The following is a 17,256-nucleotide window of genomic DNA, read 5'->3' on the forward strand; positions in this document are numbered from 1 at the left end:
GGAAACGGGTGAAGAAAAGGGCCCAACGGGCTTGTCTTGGGTTCAGCCTCTTGGCTTCTTTGAGGTACTGCAGATTTTTATGGTCAGTAAGAACTGTGAATGGATGTTGAGCACCCTCGAGCCAATGTCTCCACTCCTCCAAAGCCAGCTTGATGGCGAGAAGCTCACGGTTTCCCACATCATAGTTTTGTTCTGCTGGAGATAACTTCTTGGAGAAAAATGCACAAGGGAGAGGTTTGATGGTATCTTCCTGCTGTTGAGACAGGATAGCACCGACTCCGGTCGTGGAGGCATCGACTTCCACAATGAAGGCAAGGTTTGGATCAGGATGACGCAGAAGGGGTGCAGAGGTGAATTCCTGTTTCAAGATGTTGAATGCTGTGTCTGCCTCGGGAGTCCAGGTTAAGGACTTGGGTTTTCCCTTTAAGAGAGAGGTGAGTGAAGAGGTTATGGTACTGTAGTTATTGATGAAACGTCGATAAAAATTTGCGAAGCCCAGGAATCGTTGGAGTTCTTTTATGGATTGAGGTGTTGGCCATGAGGTGACTGCTGTGACTTTCCCATCATCCATCTTCACTCCATGTTTGCTGACGACATATCCGAGGAATGGGACAGCCTCTTGGTGGAATGTACACTTTTCTGCCTTGAGAAAAAGGGAATGATCTCGTAAACGTTGGAGTACCTTAAAGACATGGTGTCGATGGACAGTTTCGTTGGGAGAAAAGATGAGTATGTCGTCAATGTAGACAATCACAAATTTGTTCAGGAAGTCACGGAGTACCTCATTCATGAAGTCTTGAAACACGGAAGGGGCGTTGACCAATCCATATGGCATAACGAGGTACTCATAGTGGCCAGATGGGGTAATGAACGCAGTTTTCCATTCGTCCCCTTCACGGATTCGAATAAGGTTATATGCACTTCTGAGATCTAACTTGGTAAAGATACGTGCGCCTCTCAGTTGTTCAAGAGAGGTGGGAACCAGAGGAAGGGGATATTGGAACTTGATGGTTATTTTGTTCAGTGCGCGGTAATCGATACAGGGCCTCAATCCTCCGTCTTTCTTGGAGACAAAGAAGAAACTGGAGGCTGCTGGAGAGGTGGATGGGCGAATGTATCCCTGTTTCAAGGCTTCCTGTATGTACTCCTCCATGGCTCGCTGTTCAGGGATGGAAAGTGAGTAAATGTGACCTCGGGGTACCGATTCACCTGGCTCCAAGTCAATCGCACAATCCCAGGGTCGATGTGGTGGAAGATGGGAGGCTTTTTCGGGACTGAAGACATCGGCGAACGTGGAGTAACAGAAAGGAATGTCTGTAGACTGTTTTTCCCGAGGGCTTTCAATGGATGTCACAGCGATGGGAATATTCACTGGAGAGGGGGAAACCGGCTTGGGAAGTTCAGGAAAACAAGTAGGGAAACAGGTTGACCCCCATTGCAGAATTTCTCCCTTCCTCCAACAAACTACAGGATTGTGTTGTATGAGCCAGGGTCTGCCCAGAATTATTGCTGCCGTGGAGTTTTCAAGTATCAGAGGAGTGAATGATTCTTCGTGCAAACATCCGACTTGTAATGTGATGGGTTTGATTTGATATTTAACATACCCGGGATTCAGGGCTTTTCCAGTCACTGATTTTGCAGTGAACGGGGTTGGAGAGTGGGTCTTCGAGAGTTGAAGTTGCCTGCAGAGGTCGCTCGCGATGAAATTACCCGCTGACCCAGAGTCGATGAGGGCTGTAACTGAAATACTTGCGTCAGCAGTAATCAATGACACTGTAGCAGATAATGGAGCAACACTAAGGGTACTGGTGGATAACAAACTCACCAGGAGACACGGTGGTCGGACAGGACAGACGCTGATATAATGGGTGTTGTCTCCACAATACAGGCAAAGATGATTTGACATCCGTCGGGCTCTTTCAGAGACAGTCAAACGGGTATTGTCAATCTGCATGGGTTCTGTATCATTTGCCACAGGACTTTCCAATGATTGAACAGAAACAGGATGTACTGGTTGTCGATTATCAGGATAACAGTTCTGAACACGTCGGGCCACTCGGATGGATAACTGGATGAATTTCTCTAAACCAACAATATCATCATATACTGCAAGTTGCAATCGAAGAGCGGGATTTAAACCTTGCCGGTAGGTAGTGATGAGTGCTTTCTCATTCCATCCGCTTGCCGCAGCCAAGGTTCTAAATTTCAAAGAATATTCAGTGATTGAACTTGTACCTTGTCGCAGATGATAGAGCTGTTCACAGGTGGATGAATCACCTAGAGGACAGCCAAACACCTCTTTGAAATGGGATATGAAAGTCTGGAGGGTATTGGTGACTGGACCGGCCTGGTTCCAGATGGTTTCGGCCCATTGCAGTGCTCTGCCAGTGAGTAATGAAATAACAAAGGAGATCTTTGAGCGTTCAGTAGGAAAATGATATGGCTGTACCTCTAGCGCTAGGGAACATTGAAGGAGAAACCCGTTGCAATCCTCCTCCCTGCCTTAGAAGGGCGCTGGTTTTACCATGGGGCTTGCCACACACCACGGAAACGAAGCAGCAGATGCGGAAGCGGGATTGGCTGCCGCTCCGTGCTCGTCGAACACAGGCAGAGGAATTTCGGCTGGATTTCTCTCTGGAGCGGGATTTTCTGAATCCATGGCGGTTTTGGTCGAACCTTCTGTCAGGATATACACGAGGACAACAAGGTAAGTTGGATTCAGAAAGCTTTAATATGGGAATGGCAGGTGAGCGTCAGATGAAACGGGCAGATGCAGGTTATAATATGCAGAGGAATGACAGTGAGATGATATCTTGCAGAGATAAGCTTGGATGTGCAAACCGGGAAACACAGGGAAGGATCACAGGAGAATCGGGGAGTATCCAGGAGGAATCGCAGGGTCTTTGGGAGAGAAGCAGAAGGTAAGTCTTTGTGCTGGAATACTGTGGAATCACACTGGAACAGATGAGTGTCAGAATCTGGGAATCACAGAGAGAATGTTAGTAGGTCGGTTCCTAGTTCAAGGTTCGACGAAGACTGGATGAGAAGTGTGCTCTTTTGTAGTGCTCAGTGGTGCTGGATTAGACGACAGGTGCAGGTGGTTAATACTCAGGTGATTGTGATCTCTGTGCAGTGGGTGTGAATGAACCTGATTGATCCCTGACAGCACCATTCCACGCACTGTAAACAGTAACGGCGGCGCTTTGAATAAACACGGCATTCTAGTTCCCTTTCAAGGGAACTCGAGCTGCGTCGAGACGCGGTGACGCAGCGTCTCGTTCCCTCTCAGGGAACCAGGGTTACGTAACCTGAGACGTTTTCCTTATATTTAAGTACTTCGTGATCAACAAACAAAAACAAAATGAATAATTTTGACGGCATTGATGAACCTGTGGTGGTTTCTGTGGTGAGGAAAAAACGTAAGCCATCTAAATCGAATCATTTACGTGAGGAGATTAAGAAGTTGAGGCATTAATGTTTTTGTTAATGTCAACTAAATGAATGTAACAGGGCAAAGATGAATGCACTTTTTGTTTTGGAGTTGAATGTAAGGGAAATGCCATTTTGGAATTTCTATGGTCTAATGTGATGTTGTTCATGATGAAATTTCCGTTTATTGTTGTAATTAATTTATAGCATTAACAAGATGACCCATCACTACCCAAATTAATTTTTAAGTTCAGAGGCTGTCATATGTAGATCAAGTTACTTTGTTGTGTATTTTCAACAGTTTCAATATTATTATTTTTTCAATGATTCAATGAATTAATTGCATTTTGAAAAAAAAAAAAAGTTTAATGGATTTATTGCTTTTTGGGGGGAAAATTATCTGTTTTTATAATAAATCTTTTAAAATTAAATATCTGGATTTGAATTGTTTACGTTATTATAACCTAAAGATGCTATGTGAAAGTTTGAAACAGAACATAGTGGTTTTCATCTTGCCATTTTCTTGGTAAAGAAAACACAGTTTTACACAAATTAATCAAAATGGATTTATTGCGTTTTGGAACCAAACTCTTCACACACATATATATATATATGTATGTATATATATATATATATATATATATATATATATATATATATATATATATATATATATATATAAACATATAGTAGTGATGTGTCTATATGATATGATTTTTAAAGTGCCCCTATTATGCTTTTTACGAATATTACCTTTCAAGAAGTGTATATTTCTGATTGAGAATGTAAAAAAGTCAGCAAAGTTTTAATGATCAAAGTGCACGACAAACAAAGTTATTGTCTCCTAAAATATGTAATATATTCTGAACTGCTGAAATGACTCGTCAGCAATCCCATTCTCATTTCCTGTAACAAAATTGCATAATGCCAGTCAATGGTCTTCCTTGGCTGCCTGTGCATGACATCTACTTGGACCTGCCCTCAAACACCGTAGCTGTTGCTGAGGCCTGGACAAGTTTCGTTCGTATTGTCAAAATGTCAAGAAGATTCTGTTTTCAGCACTGCAAATACACTTTTCATGCTGGAATTGATATGGAAAAACAAACGCCATCATTCGTATTACTGCGAATCAAGCATTAAGGAAGCATCCGGAGCTGAAATTTAGATATGGTAATAGGCATTTGGTTTCCGACTCGTGCTGTAAGCAATAGACCAATCATAACAGATTGGGCCGTCTGACCAATCAGAGCAGAGTAGGCTGGCGGCAAGGAGGGGTTTAGAGAAACTCAATCTTCAAACGAACCGTTTTCAGACTCTTTGAGAAATGAGGTTATGTGCAATGTATATTATGAGAACATTAAAGTGTTATTTGACCTTGGATGTAAGGGACCTTTAAAATAGCATAATATGGCACTTTAATATTTGCGTTTAAAGGAAAAATTTGTCATAATTGACTAACCCTCATGTCATTTCAAATCCAGTGTGTCATACCCCAGTCCAGCAGATGGTGGAAAGGTTCACCTGCTTCTTCTGGTGTTTTATTGCCAGTTGGTAAACCAATGTAAACAGTGCTTTTCTGACACCTACTGGACAGGATTAGGAAGCGATGAATGGCGCACAGAAGAGCAATGGCAGCAGCCATGATTGTAATGTAAAACTGCTCAACCTTGAAACAAACTAGGCCCTTGTCCCACACCAGTGTCTCACAAATGTTGGCCACTGACTACATCTGGAACTTGGTTAAAACTTTGACACAGTTCACATGAAGCTATTTAACCATGGATGGTGCAGAATCACAATGACTTTGAGCAGGGCCGGTTGAAGGTACTCAAGGTTCTTAAAGGTTAAAATCATCTCGAAGCAATGACTATTCAGTTGTTATATATATATATAATATGTTATAACCATTTTTTTCCCTGAGAAAATATAATCATAATCACACAGGCAGGTGAGCCTGGTAGAATTGAATGAAAACATGTATATCTGTAATTCCTCTCCATACACATCTGTATTTTCGATACATTCTGCAATTTACTAACTGGATATGTGATATTTGACCAGTCAGCATAAGAGTCCCAAAACTTCCATACATGGTGTTCTGACAAACAGATCATGTATTAATGTATTCTATGTTAAACAGTACAGTTGGTTCATGTCACTAATGTTTCATGCTCATCCGGAGGTATATTTGGAAACCATGTCAGGGGTTGCAGTTCATTTAACCTCCCCCTGGAGCTGATTTTATTTAGTCTATGACTAATCTTCACAATGAAATATCTCCGGTCCTTGGGAAAAGCGATAGTCCAAATACATGTGAGGCTCTGGGACTGCTCCCACACAGATACAGCACATATACCCCCAATCCTTTTTTCATATGCGCTCTCTATTTTATCCCCACACTATTTACATAGTGTTGCTGACTGGGCTAAAGGGCTGGAGTGGTTGCCATGGTTCATACTGTTGGTTTAGTAACAGATATCTCCCTTGAGGAAGGAAGGAAGGAATCCAAACAGAATGGTGGAGAGATAGATTCAGAGAGAGGCACTAAGTGGGTGTCTGATAATGTCAAAATTTGAAGTGTCATCTTTGTCTGATACCATGTTTAAGCAAAACATTTACAGTGGCCCAAAAAGTATTTGGAAATTTTAGCCACAGTTTAAACAATATGAATGACATTGTATTAGATACAAAGTATCGAACCAAGACTCATCCCAACCAAAACAGAACCATTTTACATTAAGGCGACACTACAGATGTATAGGGTACAGTTTTAAAATAATAGATATCACCATGAAACTTCCTCAGTTGATTACTTACACAAGTTCATACATTTTTTTTATTACTTATTATTTTTATGTTTAATTATGCAAATTAGGCACTTTCTCATTAAATATGCGCAATTTTGCATATATTTTCGGTTGATAGATCTGAACATATGATAAAGCCAGGTTCAAAATTATTTTTTCATTTTGATTACACACAAGATGAAAGAAGATGTTCAGAGGGATTTCAGGATATATGCTTTCATTACCTAGGAAATCAAAATTTTCTGTCCATAGCCTTAAAAAATTGATTTTCGCCATATTTTTTTGATTAAAATGTCACATAAATCAGGCCAGGCATATTTTATAAACAATTCCCTCTGAACATATCTTCAGAATACGGCTAAGCGTATAACTGGAAAGTTTGGTGTACATCGGTGCTACATAGGCTGAGATGTTTCTACTGGAGAATGACAAAAAACTCATTTTGAGAAAAAGGCATTTAAAGATTTGTAATGTAAAAAATCATACTTTTTTAGTGGAAACAACTATTTACTGACACAATATCTCATCAAATTATTAGCAACAACAATACAAACCACCTAAATCATATCAAAACTTATAAACACAGCATTTATGGCTTTTAACTGAGTAGAAAAACAGTCAAAAACACACATCTAAATGTCAGAGCGCGTCACGTGATGCATCTGAACGAATCACGTTGTCAGAAATTTACATCAGCCAATGAGATTTCGCTTTTAGGGTTAAATGCCCATTATACTTTCACAATTGGTTGCTGATTAAATGGAAATGACCATATTTGGATCCGACAGCATTGTAAAGGAGAGAGAGCGCTTTTTAACGGTGTGTGAGATTAAAGGAAGCAGAGAGAGATCGCGGAGCAGCGCGTTGATTTAGAACGCCAACTTTTGTTGAATTTCGGTGAAATCTACAGACGCAAATAGACAAAGTGTAGTAAAATAAAGACCTAAATGTGTATTTTGGACTTTTTTTCACCACAAGTCTGAAAGAAGACATGTTATTGAAGACAAATATCCCAAAATCTCAAAATTGACCAGTGAAAAAAAAACGATGTTTTTGCCTGCCGTGTCTCGCCTTAAAGGTAGGGCAGGATATTTCGGAGAGGCTAACAATAGCAAGCTAGCTTTGAAAGCATGAGATCTCACCCTCCCACCCTCCAATCAGTGCATTTGGACCGAATGCAATGATTGGACAAACATTTTTTGGTCATGAGACTTCCACAGAAGAGCTCTTAGTTCAGTTCTAAGTTCACACAGGTGTCCCATCCAAGTAATCACAGGTGTAGTTCACAATACATATGAACATGCTCCAGCTCCACTAACACTAGACAACCACAAAGTGGACAAATACGTTCCTTAATGTTAAACAGTATTGATTTATGTTATCATTTAAAACCTAACAAAACATTTTTTTAATTGCTGTGACATTTAGTTATGAAATGCATTGACATTCATATCATTATTAATGTGTTGCATAAGTGTCCCAAATACTTTTTGTGGTCACTGTGTTTATTCACAGTGGTGCTGACATTAGTGCTAAAAATAGCTGCTCTCTCTGAAATAGGTGACTAAATAAAGTGCCAGAGGTGTTCAGCCATTAAAACTGAACCAAATTTTTAAATATTTAAATATTAATCTGAAAATGAGCATTATATTTAACATCGCGCAATTCGCCTATAGGTGGCCTACAGATGAAAAATACAAACACAATACATTTATTTATGAAAGATCATGTGAAATACTATTACTCTTTGAAATTACTGTTTTCTTTTTTAATATGTTTTAAAAAGTAAGTTATTCCTATGATGACAAAGCTGTATTTTCAGCTTCATTACTCATTACAGTCTTCTGTGTCACATGACCCTTCAGAAATCATTACTAATCATTACTAATCACTAACAAAATCAAAATTGCCATGCCATGAACAAAAATACAGCATACAGTGGATGCCAGGGTATTACTATTATTATTAATAATAATTGTAATTGTGTTATAAAGTTAAAATACAGGGGCTAATTGAGTTAGTCTAGTGGGCCTAGCTGTTTTTATTTTATTTTATTTTTTTGGACCTGTTCCTTAAAAAAACTTCCTGCACAACTGAACTGACCTTAAGAAAAGAAAAGAAAGAAAAAAAAATCATCATTAGCATCAACACACAGGCCAACATCTGTAGGCAGATGTTAAACCACTTGTCAGCAGTACTGAAAGAAAGAAAGAAAGAAAGAAAGAAAGAAAGAAAGAAAGAAAGAAAGAAAGAAAGAAAGAAAGAAAGAAAGAAAGAAAGAAAGAAAAAAAGAAAGAAAGAAAGAAAGAAAGAAAGAAAGAAAGAAAGAAAGAAAGAAAGAAAGAAAGAAAGACACTGTCCAGCCATAGTAAGTCCCTTGCTAACGTTCTCCTGATAGCTGGCCTGGTCAGAGGATGTATTCTACACAGATCAGCTACACTGATATCCTGTGTTTATTATACTTTTAATGTGTTTAGATTTGGCTTTAATTGGCCAGATCATCTTTTGGTGTCTGGCCCACGTGTTGCCACACGTGCTTCACATTGCATCAAATAATTCAATCCAGAGCTAAAGAAAGAAGACATGAAAGTATTTTAGTAAACAATGCAGCAAGTAAACACAGACTGTGGGTGAAAATTGTTCCTCCCATCGGATTTGGTTCATTCTGTTTTCCAAATGCCTTGTTTCCTCCATTAGCACGTCTATGCGAGTGCATGAGATTCACGTGTGTTGGGAGGCCTGATTGGGCCCCTCACTTTTTGAGGAGCCAGAGGCACCTGCGCCGTTGCCTCAAGATTCAGGAATGAGCCCTCTGAGGCTCGGCTTATGAGTGCAGACAGGATCCAGCTGTAATGTAAGTGAGAATGAAGCTGGGGAACTGTGCTATGAGAAGAGCTCCACCGGACAATCAATAACATCATACGGACACATTACCTTTCATATCCTAACAGACATGCCCATGGGATTCAAAGACCTGGTTTATAAAAGCAAACGCCTCTTGAGCTGGAAATATCAAGTTTCCTTTGAGGAAACCATGAAATGTTTATGTCACTTTAAGTAAAATGTTTTCATCTTAGAATAGTTCAAGACTGATGGAGTGATGATGGATACAGTACCACACGTTTGAGTGGCAAAGCGTTAAATTCATGTAACTTTTTTCCACTACAGGAATTTTAAGTAACCCTCGCTTGTCGTGTTGTGCTTAGTCGACTGCATTTGTGACATCATTTTAATGACCACGGAAAAAATATTTTGGCTCGTCTCTCGTTTACTGTAAGGCACTTACAATGGGACCAATTTCTAGAGAAATTAAAAGCAGAAATGTTAAACCAAAAATTATATATATAAAAAACATTTATATTTTCTCTATTTACACTTTAAAATTGTGATTTATTTGAGCTATAAAGCTGTTTAAAAAAAAATATATATATAGTTATTTTAGGTGTTATGTTGTCTTGTCAATGAAGTTGTAAAAAAAAAAAATCTTGTGTCTTCAAAAGTGCTAGGTATGTCCTTCTGAGCAAAACATCAGAATTGTAATCATTTAAATTTGTGAATGAATCTTTGGTCAAAAGAAATGTCAAACACATGATACATACATCATTGTCTGTGGATTCTGTTCCTGAACTTAAGGAGAGTATAAGCTGTAAAGAGAACAAGTGCAAAGTGAGCAAGCACATATAGATACGTCTACAAAGGAAGAGAAGTTGCCAGAGACTACATGTAGATAAACTGTTCATGACAAGTGGCCATGTTGTGAAACAACAACAACCAAATTAGATTCAAAGCAATAATGCAAAACACAAACTTTACAAAAATAATTTCCTCAAAAATACCAAAGAAAATAAATTAATCAAAATACATGCAGCCCTAAGGCCACACTCTCCATTGCAGCAACAAAACACACACCAACTACATTAAACAGACATGCACATTTATACTGGCACATTTATATCGAACCTAGGCTCTTTTTGTTAATCTACCCGAGTCAAACATTCGTGTTAAAGCATAATTAGAATGGAAACTCCACTTTTAAGTTTGACCGTATTTTAGTTTTCGGTCAAAATGCCTTTTGAATAAGAGTGAATGTGGCACTACAATGAGAGCACCAAAATCGCTATTTTTAAAACACTAAGGAGGCTCGAAACAACATGACACTGTGCTTCAAGTATCACCAGGGGCTCTACACATGAACTCAAGCATTGACAACATTGTTTGTCTACACAGAGTTGACTAAAAATAAAGATTTTGAACAACTCACTGTGTTTCCGTCCGCCGGCATTTTGTCAGTCAAAAGTAGTCGATCTCCGAATGCAACGTAATGAACTGACTCCATATGAGGAAATGTCATGAACTAATTTAATTAAAAGCATGATACCTTAGACACTTAGCTCATGGCAATATGTCATGGAAACAAGATTTAGGCGCTTTCCATTTTTACTCTCCTCATGTTACGTTGCATTCGGAGATCGACTACTTTTGACTGACAAAATTCCAATCACCGGAAACACTAACTGATAAAGTGAGTCGTACAAAACCTTTCTTTTTAGCAAACTTTGTGTACACAATGTTGTCAATGCTCGAGTTCATGTGTAGCGCTCCTGGTGATACTTCGAGCACAGTTTCATGTTGTTTCGAGCCTCCTTACTGTTTCTTTTTGACCAAAAACGAAAATACGTTCAAACTTAAAAGTTTCCATTCTAATTATGCTTTTACACAAATGTTTGACTCAGGTAGATTAACAAAAATAGCTAGGTTAAATTTTGGCAAGAGTTACCCTTTAACATATTTTCCCATACATATCAAGTCTTGAAGAAAGAGTTGGTCACAGCGTTCAGATTGAACAATCGACTCTCTTAATAAAATATATAATTTACATTGCATTGAACAGGAAATGTATCAGAGGCAACTAGGCCGTGTTGTCCCTGGAACACCCATTCCCTATTAACAATGGTACATTCCCAAACTTAGCGGAACAAAGAATTTCCCCAAACAGGTATTTAATTCCTTCACAATTTGTACGATACCACTATCACTGTCACACATACCACTAGTAACATCTACTCACTAGTTATAAAGAAAAAAAAAAACAAGTCAACTGTCAAACGCCCACAAGTTTTAACTAGAATCAAAACTATCTGTGTTAGTTCATCCAGTAGCTGTTTGGTACATAGCACACTTTATGTCTGCTCTCTCACAAAATGACCTGCCACCCACTCCTGTCCCAGCTGTGCTAAAACATTGCTCACCAGCAGACCAACTGGACAACCAGGGCCGAGATCCAAACGTGGGTGGACTGAAGGCCGCAGCTTGATTCTTGAGTCTTACACACAATAGTCAATTGAGGGAAAGGATCCATATTGCTGATTTGGCCACCTAACTAAACCACAAACAGATTATCCTGTCATTTCAATTCTTCCACTGGATCATTTGTAGATTCCAGAAGATGCCAGTATCATGAAAAAAACGTGATTTGAGCGTTACCAACTTGCAGACATCGTTGAGGGGATTGAGGGGGATTTATTTGATAGGGAACATATGTACAGTGTTGTCGAGCTACCAACTGCTAAACAAATAATTTATATGGATTTTCCTAATCCGTTTAAAGACATATTCACTCTAAATACAAATGTTCAGCACAGATTATCTCCTTCTTACATATATTGCAACAATCCACTTTTTTTTCATTTAGTAATTTCTGGATTGGTGAAGATATAAATTAAGAATGCAAACCTTATTTTTTTTTTTGTATTACTTAATTTGGTATTGGACTCAGCAGGCATTTCCTTGTGTGAACATCTGACTATCAATATTATATTACACCAGCTAATTTACACTGCTTTTTAAAAAGCAATTTATTCTTATGATGGCAAAGCTGAATTTTCAGCATCATTACTCCAGTCTTTAGTGTCACATGATCATTCAGAAATCATTCTGATACGCTGATTTGCTGCTCAAGAAACAATCTTAATAAAAATATTTTTCCCAAATGGTAGTGTATATATTCTATACATTTGTGAATCACAACAACTATCGGAATAGTTTTAGCATGTTATTGAATATGGATATGTTAATGTATTTGTCTTAGTGGACTTGATATGCTACACTTCTGCTGCTGGTGACAATTACTGCTGCTGCAGAGCAAGTAAGGACTTGCCACTGCTAATAGATACACAGAAACGCTGCTGTGAGCATGTAAGATATGCTGCTGCTGCTGCTGCTACTCAGTGTTGGGCAAGTTACTTTTAAAAAGTAATTAGTTACAGTTACTAGTTACTTCTTCCAAAAAGTAACTAAATTAGTTACTCAGTTACAAATTTTAAAAGTAACTAGTTACTTAAGAAAGTAACTATTGCGTTACTTTCAAGTAAAATTAAATTTTAAATGCTCAAATGTGACCCCACCTCTACCCCCTCTTTAACGAAACTTAAAATACATGTGCATGTTCAATTATTTATGATAAATCTGAATATTATAATGAAATGGACACTTAATACAATACATTATTAACAGGAACATGAAACATTGTACACACATCAAAAAAAAACAATGTCTATACTTCCATTTAGAGAAGGCTACTTTTGGATTATTTGGGCTCGTCGCCATACCTGTCTCTCGTTGACAGACTGGCTTGTGTTGTTCCTTGTGTGTCCTGTCCTCTCCGACTATGCGTTATGATGGGTCGTTCGCAATTCATGAGCGTTAGTGATGATGGGTCGTTCGCGAATGAGCGTTAGTGATGATGGATCGACTCGTTTGCGAATGAGCTTTTGATGGGTCGTTCGCGATTTTAGGTGAACGTCGGGAGCTGGCTCGCATATCTGAAGAGCCGACTCTATTTTTACAAATTTAGCCTTGTGACGGCCTGCATACATGTCTTTGCTGTCCTTGTGTTGCAGTGGGGCGGGGCCGTAATCCTGAGCGCGAATGGAGGACACCTGTGTTTTGAGTATCTTCCGGATAAGGGCTTCCTGCTTCCTGCCTAGAGAGAGAGAGAGAGAGGGTTTCTCTCTCCCTCTTGTCCTTCTCCGTTATGCTTTATGTTTTGTTTGTTTTTGCCGGCATTTTGTGTTCAGTTTGTTAAATAAACTGGTTATCCTTTGATTACGTTCTTGCGTCGTACCTTTTTGTCACAACCTACGAGCCGGGTCGTGACAGCCTATAGAAATTAAATAATTATGTAATAAAAATTGAAATATTATAGTCAAAGTCATTTAAAGAGCCGTTTGTGAGCCAAAAGAGCCGGCTCTTTTCAGTGAGCTGAGTCAAAAGAGCCGAATGCCCGTCACTACTATGCGTGCTTTCGAACACCCGCCCAACTCTACCTCTGATTGGCTTACAATGAAATTTTACTCTACCTCAGCCAATCGTCAGCATTTATACGCTTGTCTCGTGCTCTGCCCACTAACCAAGGAAGAACAGTAAAAAAAAGTATTTGCCTCTCGCTCAGAGATATAGTTGGTCTGATGAAAAAAAACAGCTTCATCAGTTATAGTAACGTGCAGCATATTTTGGCAGTAACGGTAACGGCATTATTAATAGGAGAAGAGTAATCAATTAGATTACTCGTTACTGGAAAAAGTAATTCCGTTAGTAACGGCGCTATTTATAACGCCGTTATTCCCATCACTGCTGCTACTGCATAAATAGACATACATAAATCCCGTAGCAGATCTAGGCAGGTGGAGCTGGGCAGGGGGTGGGTTTCAGAGGAACTCTGATGGCACTCTGCAGAACTAGCTTAGCAAACAATGAACCAGACTATTTAAATGTTTAACAAGCAAATTCATTGGCTACAGGATCAGCGGAGGCCAATAAGCTTGCGCCATGCAGTAATGATGTGTTTGATTGCAGATTGCATCCTGTAGTTTCATGACTGGACTAGATACATTCTCCAAATCAAATATATATACATATAGATTGTTTCCAAAAAATGTAAAACTTCACTGGGTTAATTCATTAATTAATTATATATGATTTAATGACTAAATTTAGGATTAACCACAGAACATCACATAATTGCATCTATATAACCATCACTGATTCGTTTTGTGTGGCCTTCTAACAAATAACACATCTCAAAACACTTCAAGTGTTGGCCTGTGTGTTTGAACAGTTCCTAGAAATGCAAGTGGTTTCCCTTCCATAGCGTGTTTATCATTGTGACATTTTAGTATAACACATGGAAGCAGAGCAAATGTGCATCAGAACATGTGTGAGAGGTCTGGGTGTGTGTCATACATGTATGGGAAACTTTCAAACCTTCCTGTGGGCAGAAGGGAGGGAGAGGGAGAGAGAGAGAGAGAGAGAGAGAGAGAGAGAGAGAGAGAGAGAGAGAGAGAGAGAGAGAGAGAGAGAGAGAGAGAGAGAGCGAGAGAGAGAGCGAGAGAGATAACATGACCTAATTCTATTCACTATGCAGACATGAGAGACTAACCTGCTCCTTTCTGTATAAAACATAGATTATTGTTATCTCCCAAAAAGAGAGGGAGAGAAAACGAGTGACTGATAGAAAGTGGGAATAATTCCTCACCCTATTTAAAACATTTCACGGAGTAAAGGTGTTATTTTTTGGCAGACAAAGGGATGCTTAAAATGGAAAATCCATTTAAAACATCTATTACACAAATGAAATACAAATATAAAATGTACTGTAAGCGAAAGGCAAAGGTGGTAAAGGTAGCATATTGTACCTACTTGTACACATATATACACATCTAAAACTATATATTTGATAATGATAATTATAATATAATTTTTGACCATGATTGTTATACAATCTTGGTGCACCCGTACCTGAGCAATAAAGCTCTTCACATTGTAGACAGATAAGATATGATAGGATGAGAATGACTGACAGACTGATTTAAAATCACTCCAAAGCAAGACTTCCTCTACAGGAAATGTGCCTCACTGAGACAGGCAAACAGATGTTTCGAACATACGTCAAACCTCGTGTGCATCTTTTCAGCGGCCTTCAGCTTGGTTCCTTTCAAGTCACTCATGTTGATTACTCTTAGATCACTGTTTAGACTGCCAACCGAGTGGAAAATACAGGTCTAATTCCTGTGTTGAGACTAACACAAAAGAGCCATGGCCTTTAGTAAAACAGGGACATCTTTATCATATAGCCTTAGTAGACCACATATATGTAAAATGGCTGGAATATAGGGTTTACTACTGTACTGTGAATGTCATTAAGTTATTTACTAGTCCCTTATGACATATTAGACAAAAGTGATCATAAATATATTTTTACAACTCAAGGTCACTTTTTTTTTTTTTTTTACTTTCTACTATATTGTGTAGTTTAATGGAAGCTAAAGGCCTATGAATCTATTTTGACCTCTTCTTTGACACTAGCATTTAAATAGAGAGGAATGTTTGTCAAGACAGGAAGTGTCAAAACAATATGAGACTAATCATCAAAAATGCACAAATCCAAAAACCTTGGCCTTGACACGAAGGAAGAAGAGGCCAGGATAAGTATTCACCATTAGGAATTATTTCAATGAAGTCGTTAGGGTTTGTGTTTCCAGTGAAACAACAATTTACTAACAATGCCGTCGCTGTCCGATGAAAACCGCGTATGTCCATTTTACCGATTTTTTGACGGATAGAATGTCCAGGTTCATTTCCGTATACAGTATGCTTCACATATCTAAATGACCAATGAAAAGTTGTGAAATCATGTCATCTGATTTTCACGTAGGCCTATATCCATTTGGTGTCAAAGCTGTCAATCACGCCGCGTATCTCCCACCCTCGCCGCGCCAGTCTCTTAAAGTTTCATCTTAAACCGGTGATTTATAGGTGAGTTATAGGCTAAAGTGAGTTACGAGGCATTTTAATTGTTTATTAATAAACTGTTGTTTTCTAAATCAGTCTCGGCTATATCTCCATCTCCGCTGTTCTGCGGATGCGCCTTTAGAGAGAAATTTCTATCAGAAATTTCATAATCAGAAGGTATTAGCTTGTGATTCGGATTTGTTCGTTTTAAAGTGGACATTTCAAGCTCGTGCTCCAGTTCACGGAGATCATGAAAGCGCGCCTGATTGTTTTATTTTATTTTACAAAAGCACAACGTTTTCTTGTTATTGTGAGTTTACACAAATAAAAGTAGTTGCGAATAATGTATTATTATTTTCTGTATGACCAGAAATGATAGAGTATTTTAAGTTGTTTCCACAGTTGATAGGATAATGCAAGTGTTCGTGTCCGCGCCTCCGAGCCATGCAGTGCGCGCTCCACACACAAACCCTTGGATATGTGTCAAAATCTTGTTTATTTGTGATAGCCTAATTTTAGCCCTGTATTATTACTGTCTAAACCGTATTATGAATGACATTTGACGAATTGCTTTGTTCATTTTTTGGATAATATGTAGCCTAATAAAATAATGATGATAATTATTATTATTATTTGCGTACACGGACCCCAAAAGTCAGGTGACTGTAAATGTGCAAAAACTGTTTCCATTGCAGGTGAAATGCATTATAATGGTTGTTGACATTCTAAAGGTATTTTAAGAGGTTAAAAGTAGACATAATAAACTGAGCGTATTTAATAAACTGAGACGAAGGCTATTTAATAAACTGAGCGTAGCCTATTCATCTGTCAGTATGAAACGCGACTTGGCCATTCTAATTAATGATCGGAAGAACACGTATCGACCACCGTCACTGTAAAATATGCACGTATGTCCATTTAATCTTGATTTTGGTCAAATGTGGATTATATCATTACACTGGCAAGAATATGGTTACATTGAAAGATGCCGTACCATGTATGGCAACGCTACGTTCACTGCTTTTGAAATTACGGTGTTTTTTTCACTTCCTGAAAAGTAACCGTTTTGGACATACGTGACTTTCATCGGGCAGCGACGATATATATATATATATATATATATATATATATATATATATATATATATATATATATTATTTATTTTTTTGAAAAGTGTGTATTTTGCATACTTGTGCATTTTAAAGAGATATTTAAAGTCTAATTGCTGTAG

At 38.4% G+C, this 17,256-nt stretch overlaps 1 protein-coding gene across 1 annotated transcript in view; it reads right to left on the reverse strand.

The window, feature by feature from the left end:
* Window positions 1-17,256, reverse strand: part of col4a2 (collagen, type IV, alpha 2) — a 120,256-nt gene that overhangs the window by 57,213 nt on the left and 45,787 nt on the right. The gene's annotated exons all lie outside the window — the stretch shown is intronic.

This window comes from Phoxinus phoxinus, assembly GCF_949152265.1.
Source record: "Phoxinus phoxinus genome assembly, chromosome: 7".
In the NCBI taxonomy this organism is placed as follows: Eukaryota; Metazoa; Chordata; class Actinopteri; order Cypriniformes; family Leuciscidae; genus Phoxinus; species Phoxinus phoxinus.